The sequence below is a fragment of the Numida meleagris genome, chromosome 10, assembly GCF_002078875.1.
Source record: "Numida meleagris isolate 19003 breed g44 Domestic line chromosome 10, NumMel1.0, whole genome shotgun sequence".
NCBI classification, from domain to species: domain Eukaryota; kingdom Metazoa; phylum Chordata; class Aves; order Galliformes; family Numididae; genus Numida; species Numida meleagris.
This window is the reverse complement of record NC_034418.1, coordinates 12,617,981-12,632,786: the sequence shown is the minus strand read 5'-3', so window position 1 is coordinate 12,632,786 and position 14,806 is coordinate 12,617,981. Positions and strand designations below refer to the sequence as shown.

General features: G+C 35.9%; 1 long non-coding RNA gene across 1 annotated transcript; it reads right to left on the bottom strand.

Annotated features, from left to right (window-relative positions):
• On the bottom strand, positions 3,847-10,218 carry LOC110404602. The gene is made up of 5 exons (XR_002442342.1): positions 9,758-10,218; positions 8,929-8,978; positions 7,934-7,988; positions 6,979-7,076; positions 3,847-5,601 (listed from the first exon to the last, which is right to left on the bottom strand). It is a non-coding gene; the product is annotated as an uncharacterized LOC110404602 (long non-coding RNA).

The window sequence follows — 14,806 nt, the reverse complement described above, 5'->3', positions numbered from 1 at the left end:
ATACAGTTACTTTGCTGATACAAGAGGTAAAGTAGTGTTTCTCTACTTTTTCCCTCTCCTTAATAAAAGAGCAGATCACAAGGAGATGAGAAGACCAACTAGAATGAAATTTGAATTTCTCATAATAAAGCTGCTGTAAAATGGATTTTTTCAATTTGTCTCATTTCACACTTTCACTGCTCTAGAAACAGGAAACAGGAATGTTTTGTGGACTTACATCTGGAGAGGAGTAAAGTACGAGAAGTGAAGGTACCACAGGCAAACACAGAGGTTTTAGACAAAAAAGTAAAATTTGTCACTTCTTTCTCAATGGCATTTGACTTCTAAAAAGTTATGCGTTTTGTATCAAAAGACTAAAAACCTTGAACTTTAAACAAGTTTCTGAAACTTGTGATTTTTAGTGAAACATTGCCAGTGATTCCCATTCCTTTGCCATTTTGAACATAGCGTGTATGTACCACTTCATTATGTCTCTGCATATCTGTTTGGAGTTATTAATATAGTGCTACATTTATACTGCTACAGAAAACAACACACAGTGTGTTCATATCATCGAGGAAAACACATTTCTGTGCATTATGTTTATGGCAGAAATTTCTGATTAAATGAAGAATTGTCTGCAAACAATTCATGAATATCTTCAGTAAAGAGCAATTGAAATCTTTGCATGACAGGAATTAATCATTCAGTGTTATTGGAGAACCCAGAATAATCTGCAAGTTATTGTGTTATAATAGATATGAGAGAAAGCAAGGTACACTGAGAAAGAATTAGACAGTAGATAAGTGCTACATATAGGCCTTATAATTTTCTCCAGTAGTAAAAATGTATATGAAATTTCAAGTCACCAGAGTTTCCCTTCAGACTCCAAAATGGAAACAAACTCACTAATTTAGTCCAATGCGTATTTGAAGAATCTCCTGCATCTTAGTCATATCACCTCCTTCCTAGAAAACATTGCACTTCAGCAGTTTCATATGGCAGTACTTGAAGATAGGAGCATATGAACAGAAATACAATAGAAAATTCTTCCGTGTGTCAGAACTGGATGAATAGAATTTCCTTGTGTAAGGACAAGTCAGACCAAGACAAGGGTCACATCTCAGATTTGATAGCACATTGACAGTACATAGAGGATTCTTTGGATAGGCTGACCTTATCTTAGTGATCCCTTTCCTACCTGTTGTAGGTGCTGCTTTGGCTTATAACGCTCATTTTTAGATGCTGATTTACAGCATAATTATGCAAACGATGTGATCTCTTTGCAGAGCTGTTCTTCTCTTTCTTCTTCATGAAATGTGTCTACTAGTTAAATAATAATGGCCGTGGTCATTTGGGAGCAAAAGCTGTCCAGCTGTTAGCACTTTTTAGAGTAGGAACTGTTAACTGCTTGTTCTCTGCTGGGGAGTATGTTGTTAGATCAGAGCCTGCATTTATAGATCAGACTTGAATACTGAGAAACCTAAAAAAGCACAAAAAGACCTTGAGTGTTTTTACCAATAAGAAAATAAGTGTCTGTGGCTTGAATAATGTGACTTGTATTTGTAGGCTAGCAACACTGTGTAATACTTTGTCTCAAAGAATTGTACAAATGATTTTATTGGACTAATGGGAGCCCCTGGTGAACAGACCGAATTACAAAACTGCCATGGAAACATCAGCACAGTTCACAGTGATTGATAACTTCTGTTATTTCCAAAACACAGAGAACAGGGAGAAGGAAATATTTAGGTAAACAAATAACACATAAATGTATGGGGAAATGTCATACTTTTAAAGACTAACTCTTCAAGGAGCTACTCCTATCCTTTTATCTATAATCATCACAAAAAAGCAAAGAAGAAGTCATTTGCAGACATTCTCTCCAGGCCTTCTGTTTTTCCTTAAAACACTCAGGAGTAGTACCTAGGACCTTTTATTATGTGGGACAAATGAAAAAAGAAATATGATGAAAGCAAAATTGCTATCAAGGATAGCATTTATTACACAGATGTTTCCAGGGATCAATGTCCATGTAGGGGCATGATTACACTGTGTAAATTGAGAAGCAGGATAGTAGGCAAGCTCACTGATGTCAGCTTTCTTTTCATTGGCTTCAGCTGGCTTTGGATCACAAATTCACTTCATTGATATTACTGAAGATTCATGTTTATGTAAGAAATGGTTAGGAATCTGGAAAGATTGTGAAATTTCATGTGCCCAGACAGAGGCTGTTGCATCTGCTCTCTCTAGGTTAGTTATCAGCCTGACACGTTATAATAAAACAGAAGACTAGCAAAGTTGTCACACACGTATTTCAAGGATTTAAATGCAAACTTTCTTGCAGTTTTACAGAGAATGTGTTATTTCCTTTTACAAGACACACCCTTTAAACTGTTTTCTCCTCAGGTAAGGCACCCTGTATTACCTCCTTGCAAATCAGCTGAGAAGAAGTAATAATGGTCATTTGTCCAGGAACTCCATGTGTCAAAGCAGCTCAGTCAGTAGAATAGCTCCTTGCTGTTTATGCCAGCCAGCTTCAGAGCAGATGCTCAGCAGGGCAGAACTAGCCAAGGATACATCACATTCATACTGCATGCACTGCAAGGCTAAGCTGAATGTTGCTGTTGTTTAGAAGTCTTTCCTTCTCTATTCTCCATTCCCTCAGGAACAGGAATGACTAACCCATAATAAGTATATTTATTCTCTAGCTTGTGGGCAGCACATTCTGGATTCAGGGCATGCTCAAATCACTACTTATCTCTATCTGCTTATATCTAGAAGTACAAGTGTGTCATTGAAGTGTAAAACTTCTGAGCATAGGAATGGAAGCCTTTGCCACATGATCTCCGCTGAGATTGCTTCAGAGTGAATAAAAGACAAATTCAAACTAATGTGAAAAAGAAATAATTTTAAATAGAGCAACCTTCATCTTCATTTCATCTCATTGATGTGATGCAGGAAAGGCCTTTCATGATGCAAGGATGATTCTAAAATTTTTGAAGGCTTATTTCAAATGCATTTCAAATGCTTGTCCAAAGCATGTTTTTGGTATAAAAAGCAAGTCAGAGTCATTTTCTCATCTCTTGAGACTACTATCCCCATTTGGACTATTTTTCCACACTGTTCCATTCTACTCAGGTGCACCAGAGTGCAGAGACATGCAAATTATTAATTTAAAACCAAAAAAAAAAGATCAGGATTTTGAAGCAAGCAGGAAATTTTAGATTGGTTCACTTAAAAAGTGTTAGTAAGAAACGAGGCAGATCATACATCTGAACGGTGATCTATTATTAATTAGTCAGTTGCACTGACGTTAAACTCAGCAGAAGGCTATTCGTCAGTAGAAGCTGGGGAACATCACAACAACATTAAAAGAATGGATTGAGTTGAAAGACAGAAATATGAAATATGGTGTTTCCTATCATACTTCCCAGTTTTAGTGTGTTTTGTTGAGTAGTTCAAGCTGTTGTATAGTCTACTATACTACTAAGACGAAAGAAGGCTATCCTGGTCTTACAGGACCTGCATAGATTCTAAGTTCTATTCACCGTTTTATTACATTTTCTGTGTGGCCAGTTTCAGTTTTTTCTTTGAGTGACGTGGTTTGAAACAACGTGCTATGAGTAATTGTTAAAAAACATGAGGCTTTCAGCTACTATATAGTGAAAACTGATGATGTACATGAGAGATAGAATTAAATACCTCCCCTTCAGTTCTCCTAGACTTTTGATGGAATCAGTCTCAAGAAAAATTTCTTACAGTACCTTGAAATTCTGGAGACTCTGAAGTTTGGGTATTAATTGAGCTATTAATGTGTTCCTTCTCTGCTCTAATTAGTAGGCAAATAATCAGGCTAATGCTTTAGTAACTTCCTATGAATAGAAGGGTATATATCTTAAACCACCATTATGACACTGACTCTCACAAATCCAGTGTCATTAGCTAGTTCTTCCATCTTTTCTGCCCTTCCACTTAACCCAGGCAATACAAGGTCAAATGGTTCATTATGCTTTGGAAATTATCTAGCTTGATTTTAATTTATTTTCAGAGATTTTACTATTTAAATCATTATGACAGTCTTCAATTTATTTTCCCTACACATGCATTCATAAACACAGCACCAGTTCCTAAAAAAGATGATATTTTGGTACATAACATTCCCCTTTAAATGAAGTTTTGATTAAAAATAACTTTTTCTCAAGAATTTAAATATACATCAGAACACATGGCCAACATGCAGTTAATCGATACCATGCCAAAACCTTTTATACTTATAAATAAACAACCAACAAACATAATGGTATTCGCCTTAGTAAAATACATCTACCTATCAGAGAACAGGGTAAAGATTGAAAGGGAGAGGAGAATTGGCAAAGGAGGGGATTTTTTTGTTTCTTGCCACTCCCATTAAATAAAAGGTTTGGTACATAATGCATTCTACAAGAACATCACAAAGCACACACACAAGCCAGAAATATTTTTTGGAAGAATAGCAAAGGAGTTAAAGGTAATGAGAAATTGACCATTGTTCTGAAGTATCTGCTTGGGAACTATATAAATCCCTGTTATTGATCCATGTACTACAGTGACAATTCCTACTCAAAAATTCAAGTTATTTATAGAATCATAACTTCTTTAAGCTTATTGCATTTTTTTTTAATTTTTTTACAAAACAAGATCTGAAAATCTTTCTTAAATCTCAAGAGGAATTAATCTTGCCACAGACTAGATACATTGTTTCTTATCTTCTATGGATTTGATTCTAGTCAACTTAGTTATGTGCTCAGTGCTACTGTGAGAGCAAAAGTCATATTCAGGTCTCCTGATTAGAAAGGATAACACTTTTTGATAAACCTGAACTCATTTATGTTAATCTAAACAGATAGTATTAAGAGTGCATCCATGACTCACAGTCCTATCTCCATGTACAGCCTGTCCTCATGCAGTGATTTCCATGTAGTCATTCCAGACTCATCACGAAGCCACTACATAGTTTGGACTTACTTGGAACTTGTACCAGCAGGGGAGCAAATCTCTAGATGTATCTGTGAATCTTTCCCTACCTCTTCCCACATGCAGACTTCTTGGTGAGTTGATTCCTACTTTTCTTTTTCTGACTTTTTTTTCTGAAAATTTTTAATGCTCCTTCGGGTATTTGAAGACTAATTTCCCCATTACCCATCTCTTTTCCGTGGTAAAAAGTAATATATTTTATTCTCCAACATGATTTAGGTTCTTTTCACAGATGAGCATATTATTTATATGCAACTAAAAAGGGCATGCAGATGGTTAGATGTACAGAGAAGTCATGCAATATTGGATATTTTCTGAATTGAACTATATAAAATCCTGAACAACATTTTCTAATTTTGAAGTTCAAGACTTTGAACAGGAGGTTGGAATAGATACCTCAAGGGGTTCCCCTCCAAAATATCATTTTTTATGATTCTGTGGAAGAAAGAAGAATGCTGTCTGGCATCATGCTTCTGTGGTACTCACTACCTGCTAGACAGCTGTGCAGTACGGGTGCTTACTCATAACTCGGTCACAGTCCTGTCCACTGTCTCTGAATCACACTTAAGGATTCATTGTCAACCAAGAACGGGCTTAAACCTAGAACTGCAAGAAAAATTCTGAATTACCTCTCTCTTTTCTAGTGTCATTATTAACATCATCTGGATCATTGTTGCTCTCCCTGGTATGAGTACAGATTAGTGTTGGCAGGGAAATCCATCAGTTTTTGAAGACGGTTCCATTTTAAAGAGCAGAAAAAAAAATTCCTCAGATATATTTCCTTCAGGTTGCAACAGGAAAAAAAAAAAAAGTGGTAAAAATATCAAATCAGAGATGAAATACCAAAACATCAGAAGGAAATAATGTAAGGATGTTTGATTGTCTCTAGCCTATGGATGAGGGGCAACCTGAAATACAAAACTGTGTTTGAAGCTTGGTTAGATAACCAGATATATTTTAGTCCTCAGATTGACTGTGATGGTGATTCATTTTAAAACAAGAAAAATAGAAGTTGCTTGTTTTACAGATAAGAGCAGTGAATAAAATAATTTAAGCATGTTCTAAAATTTTCTAATAGTTAACTCCTTAGAATAGAAATACTCAATAATTTTGTAAGCTGGACTTTTACTCCTGCTTATAAAGACAGAATGTCAGGACATTAAACGTTCATGCTTAAAATTATTTTTCAAAATGTCTTTGTTATTCTCTCCCATATTCTACATGCATACTCCCTCTCACATTTTAGTGTGTTTGGGAGAAAGAAATTCTGGTATGTTATTCTCTTTTAGACTGTTTTCTGCTCTGCTACTCATGCCAGAAATCACTACATTCCCAATCTGATTTGGGTTTTACTGCATACACACTAAAAACAATTATATTCAGCCTCAGATTGCCACACAGTGATTTGATTATAAGTGACACCTTATGTTTTAGATGCTCATTCACTTTCAACTCTTGTACATTATTTGAATTCTCACCAGCTGACTGGTACAATTTTGAACATTTTCAGCTTACACTGCACTACAGAATTGTAAAGCCATTGAGTAAAGGCATGGAAGTTACAATGATATATGAGACTGCCAACAACTGCCAGCAATAGCCTGCAAGTTTGAAGCTTGTTCTCTACATTTATGTCCTCAGAGAAAATCACTGTAGTGCTGAGGGCTTAAGTGTTGTGGGTTTAAGTGTTAATTAAGTGGTATATAGGTCTCAGTCTGTTTCCTTGCACAGGGGAAGCTTTGCCATTTCAGCCAGGTGAAATGCTCACAGCAGGGTTGAGTTTTTGGACGTGGTTTTGTTGTTTTCCCCCAGCTGTACCCCTTTTTCATCATTAGCCCTTCACAACTTCTAGAAACTTGTTAGAATGTTTTGCATGAAGCATCTAGAGCTATGAATATAAACCACATCCTGTATGTGCTGAAAGGTATTCCTAATTTGAATTTCAGCTTTGAAACAAAAAATAAGAATTTGCTATGCTCTTACCTGATTGTGTGTTACATCAGATCAAGATATGTTGTATTACATCTGTCTTGTGCCGCAGTTTTTTTTTTTCTTGATCCTTTTATTGTGCTTCAAATTTCCTGTAAAACAAATGAAAGCAAATATCAAAACATACATTTATGGTTAGCACTTTTCAGTCTAAATACTCACACTTGATGCAATGGGCACTTGATAGGACTCCTTAATTTGTCACGCCGTTACTCAGCAGCTACTCCTCTGTTTTAGGATTCTAAGTAACGGAATGTTTGCATACTTAGGACCCCAAATTTATAGGACTGATAGGAACCAAAGTTCACTTCCTGAAGTACTGATCAGCCTGCTGTTTTCTAGTCTCATATGAGAACAGAGAATTAGGTTCAGGAAGCATACAACAGCATACTGGAGCACTACCTAATTTTCAGTTATTTAAGCAACAATGCCAGCAGATTACTGAAAACCACCACCACTCCATTAGAATTCTTCTCATTTTGGAAAGATATCATAACCATCTGTGTCTTCCCAGCATTTTTTCCTATATTCCGTAAACCTGTTTTCTCTGAAGTTTTCAAAATTTTTACGTGTCCTGACTTCCAGCAATCCAGTGTAACCAAGCTGTCCTTGGGGACTAAAGGTCTCACAATTTCTTCTTGAAAACTAAATTGATATTGGGCCATCATTTTTCATAATCCATGTAAAAGGAACATTTGCAGCAATAATGTGTGTTCCCTTAATGTAAATGTTTCAGTGACTGTCAGCATTTGTATTTATTCCCACAAAATATTCCACAAAGCACACTTAAAAGTAGGATTCTATTGTCACTGCTCAGTCTTTCACAAGGAAAGACAATGGATTTCAGTTTGCAAAAGAGTTGTATGTATATTGGTGCTTATAATTAGGCTTGAATGATGTAGGAACATTCAGCAATGGCAACATGGTTTTCAATATAAAATGAACTTACCTGAATTCTCATAGGTCACTCAGAAAGTAATGCCTCTTATTTATTTCCATGGAAACTACAACAGATAGAAAGAGCACAGTAACACTATTTGACAGAGCTTATTCTCATCTACAAAGCACTGTTTTTCAACATAGTCACTGTTAGCTGATTTGCGCAGATGAGCTGATTGAGATGCTCTTCATTTCGTGGTGTGACAGCTGTACGTGGTGTTCTAGAACACGGCTTGCCTTTCAGTCGCTGTCATCACGGCTGAAAAGTGCCAACCGCCACCTCGCTGTGCTCACATCCACTGTTCTGTCTCCATAAACATTCAGCAAGCATTGATGGATGTCAATGGGGGTGATTTTGTCTGCATGGAGGAATTCAGTTCCACACCTTTGATTCTTACACCATTCCATGTTAGATGCCATTCTGTCAGGCTGTCCCTCTGCTGCTATCTGTTGCACGGCAACAAAATTTAAGGGAATATTGCTGGGAAAATTCAGTCTCTACTGCCATACCGTGAACATCTACCTCTGACGTTGTGGGCCAACATAATAAAATAGGAGGCAGTACTTTCAGAGCATCCCTTGTATTACCTTCTGAGTAGAGAATAAAGAATTTATCTGTGTAAACTGTTCCACAATACAAACATTTGGTTTAACATTTATTTCTTGGGGCAAAGTTAACTAGCAACTATGGATATTGGTACAAGTAACTTCTGGAATTGGAATTCATATGTGGAATTCAAATTGAAACTGGACAGAATTGTTCTGAAGATTTAGGAAAAGATATCTGTTACTATTATTCTTTTAATGTCTTCTACTTATTTTCTTTCCATTCTGAACTTGAAGTCAGTTTGTGATAAAAAAAAAAAGACTCTTCACATCATTATGTGCTCCTCTGACAATAATGATAATATAAAGGGAAGTAAATTCTCCTAGTTAATAGATTGTTTGTGCCACATGAGGGTTGCCAGAAAAAAAAAAATAACACACACAAAACAACACACTCACCTCATTCTTTCTTGTACGTTTAACTGATAAAATATATTCAGAAACAGAAACTGTGAAAAAAAAAAACATGAAAAGCAGTTATTAAGGCAATCATAAATTTGTAAGATACTGCTTTTCTTCCCTGTTATTAACACATTGCCTGAAAGGAAGGAAAGGGTTCTTAACAGTATCTAAGTCAAACAGTATCTGAGACAGCTCTAAAATGAGCTATCATGTGGAAAAGACAAGACGATACTAAACATAATTAATGGCTAAACAAGACAAAAGTATTCAGGAAGATGGGACAGAGAGAAGTCAGTAATGTAGTTTTCTGCTCTGATAAGATGCTGTGCTGGTTCTATACCATCATGGGCTGAAAATTTCCAGTTTGCTTTGTAAATTATAAAAGAAGAACTAGCAGGCATTGTGACAGTCTAAATAGAGACCCTTTATCATCAGTTGTTGCTTTTCTTTAAGGAAGAAATATTGTGTACAATAAAATAAATGGCTGCTGTTTCATGTGAAATAAGGAGTTTGGAAAATATCCATTAAAACCCTGCAGCATTTGATGATTCATACTTGGCCTTTTTCTGCAGGGATTAATTGTATCTCCTGCCCTGTGTTGCAATGACATTTTACCTAACAATACTCTGCCGTTATTTGGTATAGCAGGTTATACTGTATTGCTACAGCTTGAAACAGTTAGACCTGAAACTGCAAAGATTGACAAGAAGCCAGTGCTGACTGGAAGACTGTAAAAGCTGTGTTAATACAAAACTAAAAGGCTACATCCACACCTTTGTAGATGCCAGGTTCTTGGCTACATTCACCACTTCGTCTTGGAACTTACCTGGCAGAAGCCTGGATAACCTCCTTCAATAGCCTACAAATAAGTATTCACTTGATAGCTGCAACAAGAGCAGTCTGTGTGGAGAGGGTGGGGCATCATATGCATTGCCAAAGTAATAGGTCACTTACCTTCAATTAACTTGCTACTTGCTTGTATCACACAGCTGAGATCAGGACTTTATATTCAGCTGTGGATTATACTTGTGCATGTGATTGTGAGTCTAAAACTGTATAGTTTTGTTCATGATAAAACCATTTTTTTGTTTGACCATAGCTTTAAATCATGGTGTACTTCTTTGATAACATATAGCTAACTTATTTCTCAACATCTAAGGGAACAGGTATTCTTTTGCGTGTAAAAGTCATACCAACCATGCACACGAATACAAGTGTACCAGTGCGTTTGAAAATGAGTCCAAAAGCAATCACATCTGTTTGCTTTTAAAATAAACATGTTTATTTTAAAGGTGATTGAACATTTTTACATTACTTCCAATTATATAAATCATATCCCTTACAAAAATGCATATTAATATTTTCATATTAATTGTTAAAACTGACAGCTTGTGAAGTTTGGCAGACTGGTTTGTATCAATGTTGCCATCAGTGTAAGTTTCATTAATGAAGAAATTACACAAAAAATCCTCCCCCCTACTGCCTCCCCCAGAAATAAACTAGAAGACCTATTTTATAATTTAAAAAACAAGATGTTATGAAGAGCAAGGAAGTCACTTTCTGCCCTTAAAATATACAGTGAAGGTAAAAATCAAGGTTAGCCATAGACCACACAAAATCCTAATTAAGTTTAAAAATGATTACTATTTAAGAATCATCCAGCCTTTCACCATCAGTTACCTGTGCTGTCTGCCTTCTGTCTTCCTGCTTATTCCAGATTTCACAAATCAAAACCTATCTACCATAGTAAAGAAACACATCAATGTGTTCATGAGCACCATGGAGTGAGTCTGTATATGGATATATTCCACAGAACAAATTTCATGAATGGGAATTTGGGATGCCAGTATTTAAAGAGTTGGTTGGGAATACACAGGAAAAGAACAGTTCTATTTTGTATATGCTGAAGAGGATCTTTCCCTGGATATATGTGGGGTGTTGGCAATGCCCTAGAGGAACTTCCCTAGGGTTTTTATTTTGAATAGTCTTTAAGTAGAGCGTACTACTGCCTTCACAATATAAATGCTCCATTCATGTAAGAAAAGAGGTAACCTCTACTCATCCATTCTGTCTGCCTGTCACCATCACATAGATTTCATTCATGCAAGCTTCTGAAATGCTGGAAGGAAAAGAAAGGGAATTTTATAAATTATTACATATTCCCTCTGAAGGAAGGCTGAAATTTTCATTTTGTTCATTTCATTGGTTTAATTTTTGTAATGGGGGAGGTGGAAGGAGGGGTAAGAGAAGAAAAAAGAAAAAATAGTTGTGTTTCAATGCTAATGAGCACATTTACAAGGCTCTGCCAGAAACTGTGTGCTTCAGCTTGCTTTTATTAGCCATTTTGAAAGATATCTTAGTTGCAGTTGCACAAAAAGCATTGTCAGTGCTTTTATATTTTCTCATTTAGAATGCTATGACATTATTTGGAGAAGGACTAGTTCTGCAGCACATAAGCCAGTATCAGTATTGTATAATACAGCAGCTAGACTCATTTTGCAGTGTGATTACAAAACCCATCACAGTGAATTATACTGCAAGTTAAATTGGTTTCCACCTTCTTCAAAGCCAGAATATTATCTTGCACAAATAGTGTACAAATGTAGAAATAATACAAGTCCAACTTATCTGAATGATAGACTACAGAAAGCTTCTACTGTTCACTCCATCAATACTCTGCCTTCTGCTAACGACACCTGTTACATTCTGAAAACTCTAATAGTGGTGAATGGTCTCACATTTTTTTTCTGTATTAAGCTTCAATGTACTAGGACAGCCTACCACTGCTAAAAACTCTCCAGCTCTGAAAATTATTTTTTTTTCAGTAACCTCTTTTCCTTTCTTTTGGTCAGCAATACTTGTAAACATGTGATGCTACTGTACATTCTGTCTATTGCCTTTCTATTAACACTACCATCGTTGGCTTTTGATTTTTCAGCAGCATTTTAAATACAAAAGCAATCCTTTGGTATAAGTGACCAAGACTGTGCACTGTAAGTCCTGCTATGACAGGTTTTTGTATTGCTTCCAGTCATGGTGGGTTTTGTTGTTGTTTTGTTTTGTTTTTTAAATGTGGTGCTTGAACTCCCTGAAGTAACGATACAGTCCTGTGACTATATATGAAAAGCAAGCTACTTGTATTGCAAAATAAAAATATACACTTGTAGTTAAAAAAAAAAATACAAATAGGATAAGAGAGATTAAAGATAGTTTGGTGAAAGTCACTGCTCTGGCTTACCTGTTTGTTTCCAGTTACTGAACACACTATCTGAAACCAGCTGAATAGAAGAGCTATGTGGTTGTAGTGAACTTCCTAACATTATATTCACAGTATCATAGCTCAAGACCGTTCAGGGGCAGGGAGAAGGAGAAAAGCAGTCAAACAGCTCAATTAAGACAGAGATTATATCCCAAGAAAAATAGACACAGAAACAAAGTACCTAGCAGTTTCCTATAGCTGGACAGATCTTGAAAAAGCTTTGTAAATCCATCTGTCCATTTCTAGCATTTAATGACAATGCAAGCTGTTAAATTAAAATAACAATAATTTATAAAAAGAATCCATACAAATATGTTGGTAAATACAACTACATGCATATAATATAGTTGATTTCTCTATCTATTAAAATCAGCAGATCTACCTCTAGCTGAGCTGTACAAATAAAGGTATTTAGAATATACTGTTTTGCAGACATTCTGTCTGATCTCCAGATTGAGAATTGTTACTGCTGTGCTGAGATATAGTTGATGGTATTTGGAGTTGCCATAGTGTTAAATGCATCTTCTGTGATCAGCAACTGCTGATTTAAATGAAAATCTTCAGCCATTTTCTCTGCTGCATATTTCACAGTCATTTCAAATTCATCATAGACAAAAAAGTATAAATGATACCAGATAAAAAATACATTATATATAAATGAGCTTTCCATGATTTGGTTTCAAGGTCGCAGCGCACAAATAGCATCTGCTTTCAGCTGCTTTAAAGGACAGAATGTGTTGAAGAACTTCAGTCACCTAAGTTGTAATTAGTAAAAATGTACATGTTCACTTCACAGCACTTCCATATTGAAATGCCTGAGCTGAATTTCTGGTCTGGACAATGTCCAGGCCAAAATTGCATAATCCCAGCTTTAATGCGTGGGATGATTTACTTTAGCAGTTCTGACAAATGAGTGTGAGACATAGCTAGGTGAACGCAAGCCAGAATCAATGGGATTCTAAGGCGCTTGGCACTTGTAAAAGATTTTCAGAATTAAATTCTCAAATTTATCAGTATTAATAATTCTAATTTAATGCATTTTCCTTGTCACTTACAATGACTCAATTGCTAATTAAATGTTGTTGAAAAAGATGAATTACCATTCTACATGCTTAAAAAGAATGTTGCTAATATGTCTAAATCTAGATGTCAAATGTAGAATGGTATGATTCTAATCCCCCTCAATACCATTGTTATCCAAAACAATTTTACACTGAATTAATTTCATTGTCAAAAAAGGAGCAAATATTGGACAACTGAATGATCCACATTTAAACTTCTACTATGTATCGCTTTAAAATTTATATCTAAATGACACTGAATTTGTTGACAGAACGAAGCTTTTTCCTTTGGTGGGGTAGCAATGACACAAATAAATAACATGTGGCTATTGGCAGAGCCCATAAATTCATTACATTTTTTCTCCCTTGTGCATTTTAGATATTCATGTTTGTATCCTGTATAAATGCACAGTTTAAAGCTATGCCCACCAGAGTAACTACCATCTCTGTTTGACTGACAATGATGAGATTTCTGTCATGCTTTGCCTCTCCTACAGTGCCAGGGATGGGATTTTTTTTTCTGAAAATCTTATTACTGGATGTGCTGTCAAGGTCTCAGATGGAGCTTTCAATCAAAAAGGCAATCAGAAGGTTATCCATTTGTGAGTTTTTCTACAAAGGATCTTTGCAAAACTCTACAGTGCATACTATATAACTCATAGTCAGAGCTACTAGTCCTAAATGATTATATGACTATAAACAATAATGTGATCCATATCTCACAGCAGCTTCCATTGCTCCCAGGGTTGTGATGTAGACTAGAAATTGGATTGGTGTAAGTTTCAAATCAGACTTTCACATTTACACTACTATATACAACTATGGCAATTCAAAACACACTGGCACTTGGTACAAGATAAGTAAGAATGTGTCTGGTTGTTGTTACAGGCTCTTACATAGGTATATGTGACTACACTGAAGTCTTGATAATTTCTTCTTTTCTATCTTTAGATGATCTCACTGTTGAATTAATACTATTACTGAAATTGCTAGAGATTCTCATATACAAAACTTTTTAACAATATATAATTTAAATGAATTGGATGCATCATTCAATGAAATTCATATAGAAGTGGTGTTAGCATTCAGTTGTCTGCAAGCTGCAGTCATTAACACCTGACACACCAAAGCTGAAGCAAATTCTATGCTTCTGTTTTGCAATATAGACAAAGTTGGGGGTGATGCATTAAGATGTTTATCTTTGTGGAACAAATGTTACTGAGGAACCTAAGGAGGAAATATTGTTTTGACTTGCACTACTTGAAAAAAAGAAAGAGGAGGGGAGAGGGAGAGGGAGAAGGGGGGAGGGGGAGAGGGGAGAGGAAGGGAGGGGAGGGAATGAGAAAAGAAAGGAAAGGAAAGGAGAAAGGAGAAAGGAGAAAAGAGAAGAGGAAGAGGAAGAGGAAGAGGAAGAGGAAGAGGAAGAGGAAGAGGAAGGGGAAGGGGAAGGGGAAGGGGAAGGAAAGGAAAGGAAAGGAAAGGAAAGGAAAGGAAAGGAAAGGAAAGGAAAGGAAAGGAAAGGAAAGGAAAGGAAAGGAAAGGAAAGGAAAGGAAA